The sequence below is a fragment of the Engraulis encrasicolus genome, chromosome 17 (genome assembly GCF_034702125.1).
Source record: "Engraulis encrasicolus isolate BLACKSEA-1 chromosome 17, IST_EnEncr_1.0, whole genome shotgun sequence".
Lineage (NCBI taxonomy): Eukaryota > Metazoa > Chordata > Actinopteri > Clupeiformes > Engraulidae > Engraulis > Engraulis encrasicolus.
In genome coordinates this window covers 42,713,848-42,731,347 of record NC_085873.1, presented here as the reverse complement: position 1 = coordinate 42,731,347, position 17,500 = coordinate 42,713,848, and the positions used below count along the sequence as shown (strand labels likewise).

Genomic DNA, 17,500 nt, shown 5'->3' with positions numbered 1-17,500 from the left:
AATAAAGGCAAAAAAGCCCAAAAAAAAATATATATATATTTTTAAAGTGTGATACTGAAACATGACATAGCCACATAATGCACGTCGTACCACCAGTGGCATGCTTTAATAGTCATTGAAAGGTTAATTACCATAGTATTACTCTACTACGACATAACAGAGGGCCTTTAATAATGCACTATGACTTGGTCATTGTCATTCTGGTAACAGCAAATAATAAAAAAAAGTAATTTATAACACTGTGTGTTAACGGGTCAAATCATGGCACACTGGGAGGAACACAAAGTCTCAAGGAGGCACATTGAGATGCAGACAGTAGATGCAATGATGAAATGGAATGCAACACATCTCCAAGAAAAGTTGTGCGAGCGAATATGGAAAGAAAAAAGGTCAAGAGAAAACAGTTGAAGAGAGAGAGAGAGAGAGAGAGAGAGAGAGAGAGAGAGAGAGAGAGAGAGAGAGAGAGAGAGAGAGAGAGAGAGAGAGAGCGTGAGAAAGAGAAAGAGAAAGAGAAAGAGAAAGAGATAGCAGGATTGGGCAGAGGTTAGTCTGAATGAGTATTCAATAATACAGTGAGTAGAGAAGATAAACCACACTGAGTCATGGAGGAAAAAAAACATCGCTCCTTTGAGGCCATATCTCCCCTATTGCTGTATGTTTGAATGGCTGTAGAGCTCTAAACGTCGCGTCATATCCTCCACATTGACGGGACCTCAGGAAGTTTTTTAGCAAAAAAATTAGCATGTACTCCAATGGCGTAATTAAAATGATATTTTTTATCCCATTTGAATTGTGTCACAGGCTTCACATATGTTGTTTCTGTGCTAAGAGCTCTATCCCAGACTGTATGATGGACTCCATCCATAGTGTTAGCATGGAGAAGTAGGGTGGAGTAAGGTAGCATGACCTGTCACTGTATGTTTGGACAGTCATTTCCGTCTTGCTTCGAGTTAGCCAGTCATACAAATAGATCGTTGGGCATTGTCTCTGTGTTTACGATCAGGGATAAGATTGATAGTTGCTATGATAGTTGCGATGATAGTTGCGATGTTAAAAACGTGAGTCGTGTAGTTTGAGCTTGGCTTTAGAGTAGGGGTACGGTGCTACGTATAGTCTGGGCAGGGATGTGTGTTGTGTTGCGTACTACATAGGCATGGAGAGGTACTGGTAAGGTAGGCTAGCTTAGAGTAGAGGTAGGGTGACACTGGGCGCCAGGTGCCTGTAGCCGGGTAAGGGAAGCTGGTCTGCAGAGTTTAATACAGGGGAGCTTACACAGCAGCGGAGACGGTAAGCAGAGCTCCATCAGGTGGAACTGCATGGCAAGCCCAAGCAAGGGAGACAGCTGTGATACAGGCAGGCAACAGCTACGCATGTGTGTGTACACGTGTGTGTGTGTGTGTGTGTGTGTGTGTGTGTGTGTGTGTGTGTGTGTGTGTGTGTGTGTGTGTGTGTACACGTGTGTGTGTGTACACGTGTGTGTGTGTGTGTGTGTGTGTGTGTGTGTGTGTGCGTGCGTGCACGTGTGTGTGTGTGTCTTCTGTACTCTTCCTGTTTGGACAAATTGGCCTTATTAATACCCAGAGAGACCAATGAAAACTGCACAGGGAATAAAGAGGAATTCATTACAAGGTGGAAAAGATAGAGAGAGAGAGAGAGAGAGAGAGAGAGAGAGAGAGAGAGAGAGAGAGAGAGAGAGAGAGAGACAGAGAGTCAAACAGACGGGGAGGCAGAGAAAAGGACAAAGTCAGAGACGGAAAAAAAGAGAGAGACGAAAAAATATCAAGATCCACAGAGCTCACCAGACACTTTGACTGGTAGAGTGTATGCACTTTGGCTGGGCCCAGTACAAAATCATCTGAAATACCGCCCTCCCAATACACACAATGTAATGAGAAACCCAATTCTGGGACCTCCTCTCTCCCTGGACCCGGGACAAGGGACCCATTTGTTTCCCCCCCCTGTCTGCTTCCCTGAGTATACTTAGAATCAAAGAAAAGGGGGGCGCACCTTGCATCCATTTTTTTTCTTTACTTTGTGCACAAAAATAAAGAAAAAAAAATGCATGCAAAGTGCGCCCCCCTTTTCTTTGATGACAAGTAAGATGTAACATCTACTAGCCAAATTGGCTAGTGATGAAAAAAATTAATTTATAGCCCTGCTAACATGAAAAGTCAAATGGCACACCGTCACCAACATGAAAAGTCAAATGGCACACTGTCACAAACATGAAAAGTCAAATGGCACACTGTCACAAACATGAAAAGTCAAATGGCACACTGTCACAAACATGAAAAGTCAAATGTCAATAAGGCTCCAATTATCCTGTGTCTATCATGATACAGTAACAGTAAGCTTCCTCTGTCCTGTGACGTTTGGGGTCAGCTGGGGCCAAGCCCAGTACTGCAGCACCGGTCACACTATGTCCTGCAGGTCACACCGTGTTCTTCTCTTCATCACGCACACACGCTAGCTAGCTGGGCTTACACCTAATGTTGTCCTGACTTTGTCATCGTGACCCAGAGATGTAAACTCAGACACTTACCCTGCAGTACCATCACAAGCAATTGTCGAACAAGATTTCCTTGTCGTGACTGACATTCTAAGATAGCATTTTGCCAGTTCGAAGAGTCGCTGATGGCAAATCGTAGATATCAAACACTGTTTGATATTTACGACTCAAAATAGATCGTCAGGCATTGTTTACAATCAGATACAGTAAGAGTGATAGCTGCTATTCTCCTTATGTGTGCAGCCGCGCAACCCGACGTTAAAAACGGACACAAAATCGTGAGTCGTGTAGTTTTAGCCTAGATTTAGAGTAGCGGTAGGGTGCTATAGTCTGGGCAGGGATGTGTGTTCTTTGTGTTCCCTGACAACATGAAAAGTCAAATGGCAATACGGCTCCAATTATCCTGTGCCTATCATGATACAGTGCACTGTACTGATTGAGTACAGTAAGCTTCCTCTGTCCTGTCCTGTGACGTTTGAAGTCAGCTGGGGCCAAGCCCAGTACTGCAGCACCTGGTCACATTATGTCCTGCAGGTCACACCGTGTTCTATTCTTCATCACGCACACACGCTAGCTAGCGAGCAGTGTTGCCAGATGTGTCTGATCAAATCCCGCCCAAAAGGTTCTCAAAAACCGCCAAAATGCGCTAAATTCCGCCCAATTTCAACAAATTGTATTGATTTCTATGGGCACAAAACTGCTGAAAAAAAAATGGCCAATGTTTCCCATTTTTACCCGCAGACGGCCATCCCAAGCAGCCCAATTGGGCGGGTAACCGCCCAATCTGGCAACACTGCTGGCGAGGCCTACACGTAATGTTGTCCTGACATTGTCATCGTGACCCAGAGATGTAAACTCAGACACTTGATACCATTATGCACACACTCTTTTTCACACACTCAATTACCGTACACACCTGCTGTCAGGCATGTGTGCACACACGCACACGCATGCATGCACTCACACACACGCACACACACCACACACACACACACACAACACCTACAAACACAACCACCCACACACACACAGAGCTGGTAATAGGCCGACTCAGTCTTACCTCTTAGAGAAGGCAAAACAATAGAATAGAACTTGTTTAGGTCTCACAGCCAATTGAGAGACACAGCACGAGAAAGAAAGACACAATTATAGAGTCACAACCAGAGTTGAAAAAGAAAGGGAGAGACAGAGAGAAACAGATAGAGAGAGAAAGAAAGAGAGAGAAGGATGGAGGGAGGGGGAGAGAGAGAGGGAGGGAGGGTAGAGCGGCAGAAAGAGAGAAAGAAAGAGAAAGAGGGAGGAAGGGAGGGGGAGAGCGACAGAAAGAGAGGGGACGGGGCAGAGAAAGAGTCAGAGAGAGTCCTTCAATTATTCACGAAACTTATTGGCCATAGTTTGTGTTCTTAACGCGCACAATACAGACTCAAACATTGTGCACACACACACACTGCCACTCCCACGTACACACACGCCCGTGCACACACACATCCACTCCCCCACCACACACACACAAACACGGACAATGCAATCCTTGCAAAACAAGCACTGCATGCTCAGGGAAAAAGGAGTAACTCGATTCAAGCCAAACACCCAAATGTGAATGCCGCAGCATCAGCAGTATTGATAGGTACTGTACGACAGTGGTTCTTAAACTTTTTCCATCATTCCCCCCTTCAGATGTTCTGAATGCTTCCGAGCCCCCCTCCTCAAGCAACAGAAGGCTACTTGCACTGACTGATTTTGTGACCGCTGCGAGATTAAACAAAGCAGGACCGCAGTCTAATACAGATGTGTTTTCATATCCTATGCTATTCAAATTCATGACAACTAATAATAATATAATGTTGGTGAGGGTTAAACTTATTGACTTATTGGCGAGACAGGAAATCATTTCCTTGGGGGGAAAAAACCCTAAATCAGATGTCACACGCCCCCCCTGAGATGCCAACGCCCCCCCCCCCCCCCCCCCCCCCCCCCCCCCCCCCCCCCCCCCCCCCCCCCCCCCCCCCCCCCCCCCCCCCAGGGGGGCTTACACCCCACTTTAAGAACCACTGCTGTACGCAATACGCATGTGTGCACCATCCATCCCATTCTTCTCCCACCCAGCCACCTCCCTCTCTCTATCTCTGCACTGGCTGTCCAGGTCTATAACACAAAGTAGAGAAGATAACAAAAGGGTGGGAATAAAAAGAACCGTCAACTTAAAGGTGCACTGTTTAATATTTTAGTGGTTTATGTCTAGAAAAGGACATTTTGGCTGCAGCACTTACTGCACTTTGGTCATACTAGCAAATATTAGTTTATTATTCAGGTAACATTCATCAAAAGGCCACATTTGGCAACATGCAGCACAGTTCCAATGTGCAGCGATAGTTGTCATACCTTCTCTGGCCACCATCCTATACAGTGCACCTAGTGTATGTAGTAGTAGAGAAGATAGAAAAAACAGTGAGTAAAAAGAACTATCAACTATCAAGTGGAGAGACTGGCATTTTCATAACAAATCTCGTGAACACAAAGCACCAATCGCAAGCTTCCGGATGCAGACCGACGTACAGGTAAGATAGATACGTGTGTGTATTACACTCCCGCACATCGGACAGTGTGTGGTTAAGTGCACGTGTTTGCGTGTGTGCACAGTGCACATATACTCATAATGACTTATTGTGCCATGTACACCACCCCTATCCCTCCCCCTCGCCCTCGCCTTTAATCTCCAGTGCCCTGGCAACAACAACTCCGTTACCATAGCAACAGAGCAGCGGCCGGGTAGTAAGCAAGTAAGCAAGCAAGCAAGCTGGCCAGGCGGCCCACTGGGCACCTGTTGCTGCCATTAACATAATGGAAGATGGGAGTGCGGGTAGGGGTGGGGGTGGTGGATAAGAATAAGGGTTTGGGAGTTGTATGGGTTGGGGAGGGGGGGTGTATGTATCCCATAGTCCCCGAAGGCCATCTGTACATCCTGTAGGCTAGTTGAGTCTCTGTCAGCCTCTCTCTCTCACACACAAAGTATGGTTCACAGAGAGAGAGAGAGAAAGAGAGAGAGAGAGAGAGAGAGAGAGAGAGAGAGAGAGAGTGTGCGTGTGTGCATACATATACAAGTGTACAATGTGCAGGGGGGGCATTCGGTAACTGGAAGCCATAACTCAGCAGCTAGGGCAGTCAGGAACAAGGGCAGTGTCTTCTCTCTCATCTGGGCCTAAACATATTGGTCCATCTCCACACAGAGAGCTGAAAGGGACTAGACATATTGGTTCATCTCCACACAGAGAGCTCGAAGGGAGGGGATAAGAGTAAATACAGTGGGAAGCTCAGGATGAGAATGAAAAGTACCTCCTGCACCACCAGCGTTGCCAGATTGGGCGGTTTCCCACCCAATTAGGCTGCTTAGATGGTTGTCTGCGAGTTTTTAAAAAAAGGGTAAAAATGGCATTTGGTCGGGTTTCTCTGCCATAGAAATCAATTGAACTTAGTTCAAGTTGGGCGGGATTCAGTGCTTCCAGCCAGGGCATTTTCTGGCCGGAAATCATCAGTCTCATCTGGCAACCCTGTTCATCACCCTCTCTCACATGCCTCACACGCCCTGCCATATGAAGGAAGCCAGGGTACACTGGAATAGGGTAAACATTTAATACTAGCAACTCACATAAAATGGGATTAATCCCTTTGCAAAGAGCCAATGTTATAACTTTACTGTCACCACAATTGTAATAGAGTTCTTCAGTAACGCGGAAGCATGTAGTAGATTGTAGTCTTTCATGTTAGCATTTAAGGACTTCCTGGTTCGTATCGGCTTCCGGCCTCCATTGGGAATGAATAGGGGTAAATTTCAAATAAGCTCCGAGTGCAAGCACGCGCTTAGCGAACCCCCGCAAACTGTCGAGGGTGTTAAAAATAGGCTGTAGGTATGACATGGTTGATCATTTTGTGTCAAACTTCGACATAAATACGATGTTGCGTCCATATGCTAAACCCGGAAGCTTTTGGCGACTACAGAAGCGGCGCCTGTATCTAACGGCATGTACGTGCTGAGGGTTGTATCCATGGCAACCAAAGGAAAGTATGTAGTTCGGAAGTTTTAATGATCAGAAAGGGGTTAGCAATATTGAATTATAATCGTCATGATTTAACATGTGAATACACCAACATGATGATACGATCCGTTCCACTAATGAGAAAGGGATGCGGGGAAACGCTAATGTTCGTTGTTGCCGTGCAACTTATATTTTTGCCAAACCTGAATCTCTATGGCGTTTTGCAATGTAAAAAATCGCCATCGAACCGGAAGTCCAAATGCCGCATACAAGTTGACGTCAACGCTGAAGAGCTCTATGACCATTTGCCAAATTATTAGGCCTACTAATAAAAGTACTCTACTCTACTCTCTGCAATGTCATAGCAAGGTTTTTATGATGTAGTTGAGTATTTTCAGCAAAGACGGAATAGGCCCGGCGGTGGAGCCATCTGCAGTAAGAGACATTTTTTCCTTTTGATCGTCCATGAAATGAGAAGGCCCAAACAATGGGCTCCTTGTTGAACTCAAGTTCTCAAAGAGCGCAGACCTCTATCAAAACAGACTTAGTAAGAGGTAGTGGTGTTATTTCAAATATCTTGCACATATTATATTTGTCAAGTAGTATGTTCTAGAACAGCACCATGTTATGATCAACTGTTCATGTTCTAAAAAAACAAAACAAAAAATCTTGAAGTAGTGGTGGAAATCAATACCAATGCCCAAGTATCTTGCCGATTCAACAATACAACCTTTTTGATATATGCAGTATCTCATTATGTTAGCAATTTATGAGTGTTTGCTTCGAATCTCTCTCTCTCTCTCTATCTCTCTCTCTCTCTCTCTCTCTCTCTCTCTCTCTCTCTCTCCCCCTCCCCCCTCTCTTTCTGTGTCTGTCTGTATGCCTGCCTGCCTGCCTGTCTGTCTGTATCTCTCTCTCTCTCTTTGCTTCCTTTAGCCAGGGCCGCTGCTAAGGTTTTGGATTGTGCTAAGGCCGCCCCCTCATAATTCAATAATAAAAATAATAATCTACTAACTAATAAATATATGTTTTGTAATGTAATTCAACATTTCTTCATGACATTTTTTAGTCAATCTCAATTCAAGAGGCTCCAATTTTTGGGGCAAAGTGGTTGTCTAGCGGTCTCTCTCCGCTGAGACACCACGGCAGGCCAAAGAGAGTCGTCCTCCTCCGGTTACGTGATTCTTCAAGTTTGCTCCTCTCTTGTCATTTAGCGGGCCACACGATCGGAAGCTCCGAGCCGCGCGCTGAAACCAAATATTTTCAACCTCGCCGGCTCACGTTGAGCCGCGCCGTGCCGCAGCCGCTGAGGTCACTGACTTGGCGTGAGGAGAAGGGGAAAGGCTTCGGCGAAGGAGGCCACTGAAGACCAAGCCGAGCAGCAGACATACACGGTCCAAGATTCCATACTCCAGTGATTCCCAAACTGGGGGGCTCGGGACCCCTATGGGTCGAGGATGTACTGAAGTAGCCTGGTCCTGACCATCCCATAATACTACCATTTCATTTCGTATTTATGGTCTGGCATTTGTTTGCTCTGAAGCGATTGTAGGAAGCAGGAAGTTTGCACTCAGTTATGGTTTGAAATTATTGGACACCTCTCACCCAATCGCTGGCAGTTACTCAACAACAACATAGCGCAGACCAATGGCTCTGGCGCAGATGTGTACGTCATTGTCACGAGCGTCCTTCCCCCTTTGGCCCCCCACGTGGGGGGCGTATTCGCTTATTTGCTGTTCTGGGGGGGGCGTTGCGATCAAAATTCTACTGCTCCAGGCACTCCACAGAGAAGCACGGCCAGACTACAGTAGTGGAGCCAATCCTTTGGCGGAAGTACGTAGGATGGCTCGCGAGGCTAGTACTGAAGTGGGTTCGCGGACAAAAGGGACATTGCATAAAAACGGGAAATCCACGGGGTAACTTAACAGGTAACAGCTAATAGACGTTTTACCTGCACATTCTATGTATATGTTGTGTGTCTGCCTATTGGGCCCTGAGCCTGTAATAAAGTTTATATATATACTGTCCTGTGGATTTCTAGCAATATTAGCTGACAAACTATTAATGGAAAATTGGCAAGGCAATTTTCCAATATTAGTTTGTCTGCGAATATTGCTAGAAATCCATTGCTAGGCTAATACTATGGTGGGTGGGAAATATTCTTAAGTCAAAAAGGGGGGCCCCGATGAAAAAACTTTGGGAACCACCAAGCAAGAATAAAATACACAAGATACTACAGAGGGCATTCCACAGATCAGTGCAATAAAAAGGCAAGATAAAAGAATAGGGAATTAATATAAACGATAGGGCTTTAGATTTTGCTGTATGGCTCAAACCTTACAACCGTTTCAGGTTCTAGTACACAGTAAATTCTGCAGTGTTCATTTAACACTTAGAGAGTTAATTTAACATCATTTGGACTTAAATGAACTCTTTAAGTGTTGAATTAACACCACAACATTTACTGTGTAGTTGCACCCACTAATACCGCATTTCATCTAGCCACTAAATAGCCAGCCACTAAATAGCATGGCCATGACTGTTGAAACAAGGGTGGTAAAGAAGGCACATATTATATGTGAGGACCTCTTACACCCCTTACAGCAAGCATATGAGTTGTTGGCCTCAGGTAGGGGGTTAAGGATGCCTTAATTTCAGACGAACAGAGCCCACAGATCATTCATACTGTACCTACTAGTATACGGTATCCATGTTAAATAAGACAGATGTAAGACTGAATAGCACATTGCACTTTGGTACTGAATAACTGCACTTTACGATATTTGTCAACCTGTCTTCTTGTCCTAGAGGGAGGGTGGGTGTTGTGTTTGTCTTTTGTGTTTTTGTCTATTGTAATGTCTTTGTAATTGTATCAGATGCACTGAAATGGCACAGAACAATTTTCCGAAAAGACAAATAAACAATTTATCTATCTATCTATTTTGGCTCATGGTACTGTACAGAGGCCATTTTCTTTACACCACCATGCAAAATAATGCTCGGCTATCTCTCCCAACCCATGTCCAGGGGCCGGCGCAGCAAATTGTGGGCCCTCTGTACAATCACAGCTCCAATGAACCCCACCCAGCCATACAGTATCTACATAAATTGGATTGTGTGTGGGTCCCCTTTATACATGCAGCCCGGGTGACTCAGACAGTCACACTTCACCCCCCTGTGCTACGACACCCCTGCCGATGGACCGTGTCATAATAACCTATGACTCAGCAAAGAAAAAAAATCTCTGCGGAAAAAAACAACAACAAATCAGTCTGCTTCTCCCCTTCCCTCTACCTCTAGCTCTAGCTAGGGCTGGGCGATATGAAAAAAATATATATCACAATATGGATTACTTTATATCACAATAACGATGTAGATCACGATATACCACAATTACATACATTTTCAGTTATTCTCTTTGTTTTTTCATGTTGCCAAACAACCTTTCTTTAAAATGGATCTTTTTATTGTTATTTTTTCAGTTACATGAACTTATTGTGTGTATTGTGACAACCTGAAATGTAATTAAATGATATTCCATTGTATAGAACTGATAAAATTACTATCACGATATAAACGATATAGGAGAAAGGTCACGATATACACTTTTATATCACGATAACGATATATATCGTCATACTGCCCAGCCCTGCTCTACCTCTCCTCTCCTCTCATTTTCCTTGTTTGCAATCTCCAGTTACAGACGGCTGGGCCTCAGGGCTGCACCAATTGGCAGTGTTGCCAGATTGGGCTGGTTCCCGCCCAATTGGGCTGCTTAGGATGGCCGTGTGCGGGTAAACATGGCATTTATCAGAAAAACCCGCCCACTTTTTGCCATAGAAATCAATAGAATTGGGCGGGATTTTGTGCTTCTAGGCGGGTTTTGAACATTTTCTGGGCTGGAAATCATCAGCCTCATCTGGCAACCCTGCCAATTGGACCCAGCAGCACGGCTGGACTGGCCACCTGGTATAGCGGGGCATTTTCTGGTGGGTACCACATGGACCCCTATTTTCAGAAATGTAATGAATTCATTTTTTTTGTTCACATTTCTGAAAATAGGGGCCCACGACGAATGTGCGGGCCCACCGGTGAGTCAGTTTTGCGCCGCTAATTATGAGGGGCCCCTTTAAGCCAAAAGTGCCCGGGCCCAATTTATTTCCCAGTCCAGTCCAGCCCTGCCCAGCAGAAGCCACCACCCCGGAACAGAGCAGTACAGGGACCCTGTGGCAGCTCTCTCACCCAAAGAGAGTGGCACGGCTTGGGCACGGACCGCTGAGTGCGGTCCCTTGTGCGTGCTCTGCCAACACATCGCGCCCTCCCCTGTGGGGGAGCTCTCACACACACACACACACACACACACACACACACACACACACACACACACACACACACACACACACACACACACACACACACACACACACACACACACACACACACACACACACACATACTGATGAGGTGACATTACATAACAGGCAGCTCAGGTTATCCATGATGCAAGACTTTCATTCAACAATACGTACATACTGAATTCTAATAAACAACCAAACAATCGACTATATTTCTAAAGGCAAATCATCCATTTTATAAAGCGCTTTGGACAGGAGCGCTCTGTCATGCCACATCTTTGATGCTAAAAGTTAAGCCAGCGGTTCCCAAACTTTTTCAGCAGGGACCCCCTTTTGGATTTAAAGTGGTGGTTCGCTATTTTATACATTAAGCCCTGTTTGTGTGACTTTTGGGGTGAAGTAGAGATGTTCTCATCACAATTTTGACATTTGGTGCTGAACGGAGCATTTGGGTATCCAAGACTGCAGCCCCCCCCACCTTTACATTGACTCCAATGGAGGAATCGATCATAAAATGGCATTAAACTTTCGTTCGAAAAGACATGGAACTCACCGTGTGGTCAGTGGTAGACAGCGATAAATTGACCCGAAAATTGCAGCGAAATATGCCTTCTAACTGTTGTTTAGCATTTGGCGGACCTATTTTTCCCCAGACGCCGTTGAATAGCAGTAGACATCCAGCCAGTAGGTAGCGATAGTGTGTTGTTTGTGTAGACATCAAGAAGCGAGGTAGAACGGCTGTCTTTGAGCAGGGCTGGCTACAAACACTACAGCTTGCATACAAACCATAGATAGTAACGTAAACAAACACACCCCCATTTCTGGTCGCGCGGAGTAATACTAGTCAAACCAATACAATCAATGAAGATGGACAATAATGATAATAATCTTCTCTGGAAGCGTATTTGTGTGTATATGTGGAATTCCCGTTTTTATGAAATGTCCCTTTTGTCCGTGACTCCCCTTCAGGACCTCCGCGAGCTGATTGCAAGGGCCCACAATTTGCTGCTACGCCCCTGGTACCCCGCACCCACTCCCTATCCTAGTATTAATAATAATAATAATAATAATACATTTTATTTTTGAGCGCCTTTCAAGATACCCAAGGACACTTTACAATCAAAACAAATACATAACAGTAGGGAAAGTAAAACAAAGCTTCAGTGAATTAACAATAGGAGAGTAATTAAAATGCAAAAATAAAATAGAAATAAAAGTACAATAAAGATAAATGTTTTCAAGTAAGAAAAGAAGTAGAATGCATTTGAAAATAAAATAAAATGAGGGGGAAAAAAAAATAATATGTAAAATTAAAAATAAACTGATGATTAAAATAAAAATAAAGTGGAAGTATTGCCCTCCCCTCCCCTCCTTCCCTTGCCCATCCAAGTTGGCATCTCCGGTTTCAGGGGCCGCTGTGGCTTTGTGGCAGCGCGGCATACCTGATACCAGGGTGCCTGGTTGCACAGCAGAGCAGGGCCTCCTGGGACAGACCTCAACCCTCGCCACTCCCCACTCCACCATCCTCCTCCACAGCCCACCCAGTGTTGCCAGATTGAGCTGTTTCCCGCCCAATTGGGCTACAAAGCATGGCCATCTGCGGGTACATTTTCCTATAAGTTTATGGTCATAGAAATCAATAGAATTTAGCTCGAATTGAGTGTGATTTAATGCTTCCAAGTGGGTCTTGAGCATTTTGTGGGGGGCTGGAAATAATCCCACACATCTGGCAACCCTGACCACACCCCACTCTCCACACCCATCCAATTACACACATTATTCAAAATGTTCAAAATCCATCCGAAAATATTAACTCTCACTGTTCTCAAGTCAGATATTTATATGCGATTAAAATATGATTAATTTTGATTAGGAATGCAAACGATTAATCGATTAATCGAAAAATTTCAGATTTAGTAGGTTTTTTTCCGAGAAACATTGAGATTTCGGGGGGAAAATGCCGCTTATTAATTAATCGTAAGTCGATCGATAAGGCGATCAACTAATGATTAATGAATTAATCGATAATTTGCATCCCTAATTTTGATTAATTAATTTCAAAGCCTCTAGTTAATGTGATTACTGTTTTTTTTATTTGAGTCCCATCCCTGACTCTTCCATAACATGTTTGTTAACAGTATGTTAATTGGACAGTGTGTCATAACTCAGCGGGGCACTATGGGGATGGATGTTTTGGTGAATCGTCATCACATAGGGTGCATCCCAATATGTGACCTTGCCTCCTCCACTTGCCTCCTCCACTTGCTTCTCGTCATGATGACATCACTGACAACAGCATTATATTTCAATATCTTGCAAAAGCTCAATTGTAAAGTCTTTTTCTCATTTGCAATTGGGATGGTGAATGAAAAACAGTCCCTCAAAAGTTGTTGTGGCGAGGCTGACAGCTGGGAAACTTTATCGTTTTCTCCACGGAGGAGGGGCCAGGAGGAGGGACGAGGAGACAAGCACAAGTGGAGGAGGCAAGGACACATATTGGGATGCACCCCTGGAGGCCGGAGGGGGGGTTGAGGAGGGACAGGCAGGGGAAAAGCACTGACTTCCTGTAAAAAGGCCACAACATCTTGTGTTTACGTATCTCGCCTGAGGTGAACACAGCAATCCACGGGAGGCAATACACACAGACAGAGACAGAGACAGACATACCGTACACACACACACGCATGCAGCCAAGCAGACAGGCAGGCAGACAAACAAACACGCACGCACGCACGCACACACACACACACACACACCTCCTGTCCTGTGGCCTATTCTATCGATCTCCTCACTGTTGTTGTGCGTGTCCTCTTCTCTAATGGCAGATGACTCATGATCTCTCCCTGGATAGATGAGGAGATGTTGAATGAGGAGCAGTGTTGTCAGATATGTCTGATCAAGTCCCGGCCAAAAGGTTCTAAAAAAACGCCAAAATGTGCTAAATTCCGCCCAGGGGTGCTGATAAAAATTTTGGGCCCCATGAAAGATTCAAATTTTGGGCCCCCAAAATGACAAATTATGTTATCAGCATCCTTCCAGGGCCCAGTCAGAGCTGTTGGGCCCTTAGAATCTGTAACACCTTACCACCCCCCACCCCTCGCGGCACCCATGATTCCGCCCAATTTCAACAAATTACATTGATTTCTATGTGCATAAAACTGCAGGGGGAAAAAAGCCAAATGGCCAAATGTTTTCCATTTTTTATCCACAGATGGCCATCCCAAGCAGTCTAATTGGGCGGGTAACCGCCCAATCTTTCAACACTGATGATGAGGGATGCAGTGTAGTTGACACGCCATGTCTTGTCATCTGTTCATTGAATTAGCACGTTTGACTGTGTGGTTGTGGAGGTCATTTTCGCCTGTCACTGTCCTCCTCTCTGAACAACATGTGGCCATGTCCAATAAAAAGTATTTTGGTGGGCGTTTTGGCCTATATTATTATAGAAGAGTGTGAGAGTAGACAGGAAATGAGTGGGAGAGAGAGATGGGGCAGGGTTGGGAAATCACCCCGGCCGGACTGGAACCCGGGTCCCCGTGGGCAATGTAAGCCCAAATGTGGGGGGCTTAGCACACAGCGCCACAGCGCCCCCCTTACCAATGAAAAGTAAGTAGTGTTTGCTTTACACATGCCTAAAACTTCTGCCTGCCCTTACCCTCTGATAACGAGACATTATTACCAGCCACCGCCAAGTTTTACCAGTATTTGGCCAGTTGACAGTTGCCAATGTCAAGCCGTGATATCACCCTGTTGGTAACAACAGGTCTCTCTTACTGCTCCTGAGATCATCTGCTGCTCTATCACTTTCAGAGGGCCCTTGTCTTTCAGAGGACCCTTCCTTAAAACAAAATGGCTGACAAAGAAAAAAAAGAGAGTTGAATTGCAGCCCATCATATCTCGCCCACAAGATTAGATGCTGCTCTATGACTATATGTTGTCCAATGACCCTGCCTAAAAAAAGAAAACGACAGACAGAATACACTCATTGGTAACCATGGTCTGAACTCAGGGATGTGTCCTATGGCCTTTCGCACAAACAAAATGTCTACCAAACAATAAAACAAAATGGCAGGCTTGAATTATAACCCATATCTTTACTTTATCAGATTAGGAGCTGTTGTATCAGTATATATGGCATCAGTGACAGCATTCTGTCTGTCTGTGCGTGTCCCTACATCCTTTGCGTGAGAGTGGAACACCTGGTTGCCGTGGTACGTGGTGGTGAAGCTTACCTGCCAGACAACAGGCCAGCATGCATGGGCATGCCCACTTCGGCTAAAGGTGGGTCGGGGATCAGAGCAGATGAGAGCGAATTAGCCCCTGCTAATCAGTTGATAAATCTGATCGCCCAGGCATAACTCCTGCTGACACCCTCTGTGGTAGAGTAAGCCCATGCAACACCCTGGGTAGGACCTCTGAAAGTGAAGTGTTCTAGCCTTGCTAGGCCGAGTAAAGCCCGTTTTTACAGATTTCACCAAAGAGTTTCCAATCACTAGTTTGAAGTGTAATAAATTGGATACACCGTGCACAAATGGGCATTACTCGTCCTAGCAAGACTAGGACACTTCACTTTGAGAGATACCCCCTATCTCCTGAGAAACAGGGAGGGAGAGATGACATGGGACGGGGAGCAGTAACATTTGTGAATGGGCAGCATGGATTCTGGAAATAAACTATTAAAAAGATTACGCAGAGCACCTTTAAGACTTATAATAAATAATAATAAATGTACACACACACACACACACACACACACACACACACACACACACACACACACACACACACACACACACACACACACACACACACACACACACACACACACCGAGCAGCAACTACAAAAAAAACCCCCTTCAACCTCCTTGTGTCCGTCCTTCTATCAGGCTGGCTGGCAGTGACAAACGGCACACCACGGTAACGTAATGCCCTAAGCGCCGAGCAAACTGCGCAATAGCCAGACGGGGCAGACAGAACCTGGTCACAGGGTGAGGCGCAGGGCACGGCACGGCACGGCACAGCAGACGTAGCCATTACGCAACCAAGCGCCATGGCCACTTTGCCAACAAACAACTCAACAAATACATCTGCCAGGAGTGTATAAATAGAAGTCCTCCGAACAACCTTCAATTTTCCAGTGGAGGGGGTTTAAACTAGTGTTTGTCAACGGGGGCTCAACAGCCCCCCCCCCCCCCCCCCAAAAAGGGGCGTTGAGAAGGACACAGCTAAGAGAGGGCAGTGCTTAGATTAAATTAGATTAGATTAGATTGCCTTTATTGTTCCCAAGGGGAAATTTGTTTTCACCACCGTCATGAATGTGTTACAGCCGACATGGATACAAAACATACAGCTCAGCACACAATAGAAGTACACAAGGACAAAACATTAGGACATCAAGTGCAATATGCATACTGCTGGCATAATGCCATTGGGGGGCATAAATCCGTTTTATTTTCTGATACTAAGGGGGGGGGGCATCGACAGGCTTATGATAAGGTCAAGGGGGCCTTGGGAGGTTTATGATGAGAGGTCCAGGGGGCGATTACTCCAAAAAAGATTGAGAAGCACGTTCTCAGAGGAACCGATAGGTGACAAATTGGTTCTGAGAAGAACCCTGAGGATTTCCTGAAGGTTCCTCAGAGAAGCCAAGAACACAATGGCGGTTTCCCAATGTCTAGTGTGCATCCTTCCAAGTGTATCAGCCTTCGTAATCACGCCCTGTGATTGGATACTCTGGTGAACTCTGCGGAGTATCCAATCACTGGGCGTGACTAATTAGGCTGACACACGTCCAAGGCTCATAAACTTGACATTGGGAAGTAGTGAATGTTCCTTTGAAGGTGCACTGTGTAAGATGGTGGTCAACTTTATTTAATAATAATAATAATAATAATAATAATTGTATTTGTATAGCACTGTGTCATACAAGGCATGTAACTCAAAGTGCTTAACAAATGGGAAAAAAAAACATTGTTAGAGATAGATTTAAAAGGAGAGGTATAGAGGAGAGGCAGAAAAAGCAGGAAGGCAGAGGAAGAAGAGATAGACAGAGAATGTAGAGTCATAAGGTCAACGTAGGTTAGGACCAGGATTCTTAGATGTGTAAGGTCCATAGTGGCTGGGCCCATCAGGACAGGACAGTGAAGAGTGGGACAGGAAATGACTGGGAGAGAGAGATGGAGGATTGGGAAATGACCAGGGTCGGGAATCGAACCCATGGCAACCCATAAGTGTCCAGGAGCACCAACCAGCTACAGCCAGATACTAGTGGTGTCAACAATGATCGATTCGGCGATGCAATCCAATGCAGGGCATGGACGATCCAGAATCAATCCGGCAAATTCCAGAATCGATCCAGCAATTTTTTTACGTTTCAATTACTTCCATGGGTATTTCGGGAGCAAATGAATATTAAATTAAATAAAAGCACTTCAAAACATTGCAAGACTGATACAGATTGATACAGACTGATATAGAAAACAGCCAATAAATTGTTGCTCAGTATCTGACTACTTGTATTGCCTCATCATGACTGATTAAACATTTGTTTGCTTTTAGTTGAAATGTAATGCATTGCAATGCATTGTAGAATTGAATCGGAT

At 45.1% G+C, this 17,500-nt stretch overlaps 1 protein-coding gene across 1 annotated transcript in view; it reads right to left on the bottom strand.

Moving 5' to 3' along the window:
• Window positions 1-17,500, bottom strand: part of kif19 (kinesin family member 19) — a 114,213-nt gene that overhangs the window by 61,685 nt on the left and 35,028 nt on the right. The window lies entirely within an intron of this gene.